Source organism: Phaseolus vulgaris, chromosome 9 (assembly GCF_051622355.1).
Source record: "Phaseolus vulgaris cultivar YP4 chromosome 9, ASM5162235v1, whole genome shotgun sequence".
NCBI lineage: Eukaryota > Viridiplantae > Streptophyta > Magnoliopsida > Fabales > Fabaceae > Phaseolus > Phaseolus vulgaris.
In genome coordinates, this window is record NC_143506.1 from 30,987,042 (window position 1) to 30,994,718 (window position 7,677).

General features: G+C 34.0%; 1 long non-coding RNA gene across 6 annotated transcripts; it reads right to left on the minus strand.

Moving 5' to 3' along the window:
• Window positions 1–3,561: 3,561 nt before the first annotated feature.
• LOC137820973 (uncharacterized) lies at window positions 3,562–7,428 on the minus strand. 6 transcript variants are annotated; one of them, XR_011082721.2, is made up of 5 exons: window positions 6,101–7,428; window positions 5,550–5,662; window positions 4,919–5,246; window positions 4,216–4,328; window positions 3,562–3,952 (listed from the first exon to the last, which is right to left on the minus strand). It is a non-coding gene; the product is annotated as an uncharacterized LOC137820973 (long non-coding RNA). The 6 variants fall into 6 exon arrangements; XR_011082723.2 differs by having other exon boundaries at window positions 6,252–7,371; XR_011082722.2 differs by lacking the exon at window positions 4,919–5,246 and having other exon boundaries at window positions 6,252–7,375.
• Window positions 7,429–7,677: the final 249 nt, after the last annotated feature.

Here is a 7,677-nt window from a genome sequence, read left to right on the forward strand (position 1 = left end):
GGGGAGAATTATATAAAGAGCTAGCATGGAGAAAGAGGTTATAAGGAAAATTAAAGAAATGATGATTACCTCGGGAGGAGCTTATTTGAAGATCATAAGAGCATGTGCTAAGGGGGAGGAGAGAACATAAAAGAAAAGAAGAGAAAATCAAGAACAAAAAACGAAGAAAAGACAAAGCTCACAAGCTCAAGGGGAGCTTTTAGCCTTCAGAGTCAGTTTAGATTGTTTGAGCAAAACAATGACATTTATTTTGTTAAAGTAGTATCCATTGAAATCGCTCTATCTTAGGCTCTGATACAGTTATGGTTTGATCTAACTTTGTACTAAATCTACAATGTAATGAAAAGTTAAAAGATATGTCAACTAGATATAATCCGACTTAAAGATAATTCAATATTTAGATTCAACAGTTTAACAACCCGTCAAACTTATCCCTTTTATATATCACGAGTCTTTTTTATGTTAAAACCTTTTTATGAAAACTTGATCCGTTAAACTTGCTCTTGAAAATATCATGGTTTAAATTTTATTATTTTAAGCACCATAGAAAAGGGGAGATTGTTAGGAAAAATTCCAACACCCATAATTTTGAATAAGTGCTTAAATACAACAAAGCATAAAACATGGTCTTGCATCATTTATAAGACAAATGCTTAGTTCAACAACAAATCACGTAAGATGCAAGTGTTTTGTATGTCACACGACACAATACTATGTAGTCTTTCTTTCCATCTAATATGACATTTATATGCTCAAACAATACACGCATAGTTTGAGCTAACCTCATACTTCTCGAATATCTATACTATAAGTTTATTCTATGTTGCGGGAAATGTTTGTTGTTTTCGCCTGCTAAAGAGATCCATTCAAACACAAGTCACATGAAATGTGATCTCTTGAAAAAAGAGCTAAAATTGTTTTCTTCAACAACAAGCTAACACAAGCATTATTCAACTCTATCCAACTATATGTCCAATACGATGTGCAATTTTACCATAGTTTGGTGCAAAAGGCTATGCTAAGGATTGTCAGTTATCCAGGATGTTGTATAAATAAGAAAGATAATTTAAAAATGCATAGAGTGCTTTTAATAAATGGTCCACTGTCAATCTTGCCAGATACAAAAAGGACATTCAAGTGAGTTGAAGTTGTCCAATGGCTAGAAACAATTATTTTCTTAATTGCTTATATAAACTCTTTTTAAGGAAATTCCTATTGTTTTGTCTAAACCTATTGTTGTTCAATATAAGTATGTTGTTGCTCAGTACAAGGAATCTAACATCACTAATAGGCAAAACGAGGATACTCATGTGGTTTCTTAAAGAGTAGAGGAGGAAAACATGTACATTTTGCAGCATGCTAACGACGTTCAAATTTTTGACATTGTGACTAAAAAGGTATCCTTGAAGAGTGTTCATGAATCTCCCATTGTTTCTGCTATTAATTCTGGTTCGTTTGAAAACTCTTTTCAATGTACTTCAGCAAACAATGCAACGCGAATTAGATCTGCTTCTGCAAAATGAGTTTTTTTTCAAATCTGTCTCTCATGATTTGGTCTTGGAAATTTTTTTGAGTCTCTTTCAGGTGATGAACACGAGGTTATTGAGAATACTACCTTGACTAGTAACTTTAATGAAAAAGTCAAATTAGTCACAAAAAATTGGGCTGATGGGATGGATGAGGAAGAATCATTAAGTGCAATAGATGATGAACATGTTAGACCTCTAGGAAACCAAGATGTCCTCCTAAAGTTGGATTAAAAGTCAATACGACCTCCAAAGAAGATCAATCCAAGAAAAAGTAATTGAAGAGAAATGTATGTTCTAGAATATTAGAGGACTACAAATAAAAAAATTCTGGTTATGTTGGGGAGGCTTATGAACAGGTGCTCCCTCATAGTTTATTTATTTATTAACCAATGGTTGCTTTCTCTAATCAATTTGCTTCCTTATTCCAAGAATTTAATCTTTCCATTATTGCGGTGTCTCAAAGTAACCAAAAATCTTTTAGGCTTTGGTGCCTTACTAATCCTAATCTTATATGCAATTTTTATGCACACGCGCAATTTGTAGTTGTTTTAGAAAATATGTTGGTAAAGGATTTTAATTTTGTTGGTGTCTATTGGAAAAAATTCCTACTCTACAAGGAAAGCTCTTTGGAATGATTTGAGCAACCTTCAAGGCCCCTAGTGCCCGGTAGGGGATTTTAATGTTATTCTTTTTCTGAAGGATGCAAAAGGGGCTCGACTCCTAATCAAGTTTCTTGCACCGAATTCTTTGATTGGATTAGCACTAGTAATCTTCTTGATATGCCTTTTTTCTAGCCATTCATTCATCCAGTGTAATGGGAGCATTGGGAATAGAAGGATTGATAGAAAGCTTGATAGGGCTCTTTGTAACTTGGAGTGCTTGAATGAGTGGTCTTCTTAAAGATACCAAGTTTTTGTTAAGAGTTGTTCTGATCATACTCCTCCCTTGGTTTCCATATCTAATGATAATTCTAGCCACAAATATTCTTCTTCAAAGTTCCTTATAATGTGGCTTTAGCATCCTGATTGTTTGGATATTATTAGACAGTCTTGGGTTGTTCCAGTTAGTGGATGTACTATGTTGTTTCTTCAGAGAAAATTGCAGCGTCTAAAGATATCTCTTGGAAGTTAGAATGAATATGGTTTTGGAAATATTCATGTTGTGGTGGCTGATAAGCAGAAAATTCTCTTTTTAGTTCAACAACCATTAGACAAAGCCTCTTTACAGCATATTGATGCCCTTGTTGCTTAGGAATAGAAGGCAAAAGATGATCTTTAATATGCTTTGGAATGTCATCATATTTTTTTGGAAAGAGAAGGCACACATGCTTTGGTTCATTGATGGTGACAAGCACACAATTTTTTTTTTCATATTGTGATCAAGAAAAGAAACAATGCATGCACTATTTATAGGCTCATAGTTAATGGAAATTTATTAGAAGGCTCTAAAATGATTTAGGATCATATTCTCTCCTTTTACAAAATAGATTGCTCACTGATATGGAGGTTCAACAGAAAGGATTGAATCTGTGTTCTATGTGTAATAATTTTGAGGAGTCTCTTTCTCATCTTAGTTTTTAATGTTCTGCCGCTCGAAAAGTTTAGTCTTGACTTCAGCAAATCTTTCCCACGATGACTTTTTCTTCTACTAAGGATTTGATCATGAAGTCCCTGGGAATCCCTTGGACCATATCATTTTGTCTAGGTTGTTCAAGGGATTTACTTTGTATTTCTTAACATGGATTTGGTCTAGTCCCCATGTTTGTATTCATGGGCTGAGTAAGTTCCGTTTGATCAAGTTCAGTCTATCGATTATTGAGACTACACAAATTTGGTTAGTTTTTTTTTTTTTTTATGTTAACTCAATAGAATAAGAAGAAAAGAAAGATTTGGGAAATAAAATCCTTAAAAAATTTATAAATATCCATATTTATAAGAGAAAATAGTATAAGTAATTGTATATTGTATTTTATATTATTAATCAATCATAATGAATTCTTTAGTAGTTAACTTAAAATTCATCCTGAATAAGATTACTTACTAATTTTTTTTTATATAAATAATATCTATGTAAAAGGCTGGAGGAATGTATTCCAGTTTGCTTGCTATGTATATAATTTTTAGCAGCTTTAAGAGACAAACCATCATCCCTAGCAGACCAGACCAGACAGGTTCATCATCACAATCAGCTAAGGTCATGTTATCCAAAGTAGATTGCAGCAAGGCAAAATTATGTAGAACCTCATCAGGAATGTATCCAAGTCAGCAAACCAAATCAAGTTTCTAATCCATCTCTCCACAATAAAATTTCTAATCCATCTCTCCACATACTTGATAAGATGAATAGGCCACTGATAGCAACACAGAATTTACCACTTGGAACCTTCACATCATGCTAAGCAACCTTCTTTTCCATTTCTGCATCTGCAATTAAATTTTATCAATAAGGGGAGTGAAATACTTCTTTTCAGGAGGACTTCTAAAAATTGGCGCATCAAGATATGTAAAAGGAAGATTCCCTTTTGAGAAACCCAAATTCTGAGATATAAAGCATTGGATGCAGTAAAAAAACTTCTTTTATCCTTTTTCACCCATTGACTAGAGACTTTACCATACATTTCAGGCTGCTGCCTCAAATTGTTAAGAAATTTTTTGTTACCGCTGCAGAAAATAAACACACAACTTACCTTTCTTGCTAATCCTTTGCTGCACACATCCCATAGCTGACAGATTGTGATCCCAGCCCCTCTTCAGCAAGGCTTAACAATAAAGGAGAAAGAGGATCTCCTTGTCTGACAACCTTATAACATTTAAAGAAACCAACATAACTCCAGTTTATTCCAATAGAGGCTAGCAGAATCTAGAATAGTTTTAACCCCATAACAGAACCTATCATTAAACTCAGAATCATTTAAGACAGAAAGAAGATATCGCTAATCCAAAGTACCAAAAACGTTTTTAGTATCAACTTTGAAAACCACATAACCGCCAAAAGCTTTTTTATCCAGCAAATTCACAGCTTCAGAAGCAACAATGATGCAGTTCCTAATATCCCAACCTTTAAAAAAACCGTTTTGATTTTTCGAGTCAATTCTAGTAGCAATAGAAGACAATCTATCAGCCAAGATTTTAGAAATAATTTTATATCTAAAGTTGGCCAAACCAATAGGCCAAAAATCCGAGACAATAGAAACATAGTTAATTTTAAGAATGAGATTAAGAATATTGGAATTCTTACATGTAAGGATCCAACTTTTTGTGAAGAATTGTATGACCGCCTCATAAAAATCCCTACCCATGTTGTGACAATACTATATAATAAAAAAGACCACCAAAACCATCCTAGGACGGTGCACCATGTTTATTTATACCGAAGATAGCAGCTTTTACCTCTTCTCTTCTAAAGATGGAAGAGCAGTAAGCATTTGATTTTCTTTTTTGGTAACAAGATTTGGAATCATGATCAATCTGTGAATTAGCATTATAAAGCTTTTCATAGTAATTCAAGATGTGTTCCTCAATATGTTCAGGCTTCTCTAAAACCACATCAATGAACCATCACTTTAGACTGCCTTTTTCCTTCCAAAAAAATTCCTCCATATGCAAAGCCTCATTTATATTTTGTTGGATTATTTTTGTTTTCACACTTTCTATCCGACTCCCCAAACTACAGCATATTCTGCTGTAAGGATTCTAGATTTTCTTGCAACTGAGCAACCTGCACATAAACATTTCAAACAGTACTTTTATTTCACTCAATCAATGCTGCTTTGAGTGCCTTAAGCTTTTTCTGCAAGGCAAGCATAGGAAAACCAGCAACAGAAGTACTCTGGATTTATTGAACAATATTCTGGCAGTCTTTTCTTTCATTCCACATAGCCAAAAAATTAGACAAAGAATTCCTCCACATAACCAAATCTCCCATTTTCAGAAAGATCAGGTGGTGATCAGAATAACAACTACCTAAAGTGCTACAAGCAATGGTTTTGTTACCTCTGCAGAAAATAAACACACAACTTACCTTTCTTGCTAATCATTTGCAGCAGAGATCCCATGGCTGACAGATTGTGATCCCAGCCCCTCTTCAGCAAGGCATAACAGTAAAGGAGAAAGAGGAAGTCCTTGTCTGACAACCTTATAACATTTAAAGAAACCAACATAACTCCCGTTTATTCATATACAGGCTAGCAGAATCTAGAATAGTTTTAACCCAATAACAGAACCTATCATTAAACTCAGAATCATTTAAGACAGAAAGAAGATATCCCCAATTCAAAGTACCAAAAACTCTTTTAGTATCAACTTTGAGAACCACATAACTGCCAAAAGCTTTTTTATTCAGCAAATTGACAGCTTTAGAAGCAACAATGATGCAGTTCTTAATATCCCTACCTTTAAAAAAACCGTTTTGATTTTTGGAGACAATTCTAGTAGCAACAGAAGACAATCTATCAGCCAAGATTTTAGAAATAATTTTATATCTAACGTTGGCCAAAGCAATAGGCCAAAAATCCGATATTATAGAAACATTGTTAATTTTAGGAATGAGATTAAGAATATTGGAATTCTTACATGTATGGATCCAACTTTTCGTGAAGAATTGTATGACCGCCTCATAAACATCCCTATCTATGTTGTGACAATATTTTTTATAGAAAAGACCACCAAAAGCATCCTAGGATGGTGCACTATGTTTATTTATACCGAAGATAGCAGCTTTTACCTCTTCTAAAGATGGAAGAGCAGTAAGTATTTGATTTTCTTTCTTGGTAACAAGATTTGGAATCATGATCAATCTGTGAATTAGCATTATAAAGCTTCTCTAAATGTGTTCCTCAATATGTTCAGGCTTCTCTAAAACCACATCAGTGAACCATCACTTTAGACTTCCTTTTTCCATCAAAAAAATTCCTCCATATGCAAAGCCTGGCTTATATTTTGTTGGATTGTTTTTTTTTTCACACTTTCTATCCGACTCCCCAAACTACAGCATATTCTGCTGTAAGAATTTTAGATTTTCTTGCAACTGAGCAACCTGCACAGAAACATTTCCAACAGTACTTTTATTCCTCTCAATCAATGCTGTTTTGAGTGCCTTCAGCTTTTTCTGCAAGCCAAGCATAGGACAACCCGCAACAGAAGTACTCCGGATTTGTTGAACAATATTCTGGCAGTCTTTTCTTTCATTCCACATAGCCAAAAAATTAGACAAAGAATTCCTCCTCTTAACCAAATCTCCCAGTTTCAGAAAGATCAGGTGGTGATCAGAATTACAACTAGCTAAAGTGCTACAGGCAATGGTTTTGTTACCTCTGCAGAAAATAAACACACAACTTACCTTTCTTGCTAATCATTTGCTGCAGAGATCCCATAGCTGACAGATTGTGATCCCAGCCCCTCTTCAGCAAGGCATAAAAGTAAAGGAGAAAGAGGATCTCCTTGTCTGACAACCTAATAACATTTAAAGAAACCAACATTTCCTCCCGATGTCTGGCAGCCATTTCCTCCCGATGAATGGCCTTCTTAGAATTGCCATCCCTTTCAGGATCCGCTAAACCCTTTTCTTGGTTGGAAGATACACTTGATTTTTCTTCTGACTAGCCGAATCGGCTTGAAGACGTCTACAATTGCGCAACCCAATCATCTGACAAAGTGTGCAGAAATCACGAAATTTCTCATATTCCAGGTTTACCACCAGGGCAAAACCTTATCTCTCGACCATGACTTGAACTCGAAGTTCATCCACAAGAATTGTAGCAAAAAAAACCCTCTTGTTCTTGATAATGTACATTCATCCTCCGAAAAAGGAGTTCCAATACCCGAGCAATTGAGAAAAGAGTTCTAGGTTTCTAAAACTCGCTAATCCCTTTAGCTTTAAACTCCAAAAATAGTAAAATAATAATGCTTAAAAATAAGGTTAGATTGTGTTAAAGAAGTCAAGTCAGAGTAAAATATTTATTTTTTATAAGTATTAAATCAATTAAAAATAAATTCTAAATTGATTAATAAAAAATATTTAACCTTTTGAAATATTTAATAAAATATACCACAAACACGAGAAAAAAAAATTAATAACTTATACTGATCAACATTGACTTATATATTATCTTCTTAATGGAAAATGTGTGGTATTCATTAATTACTTAAAT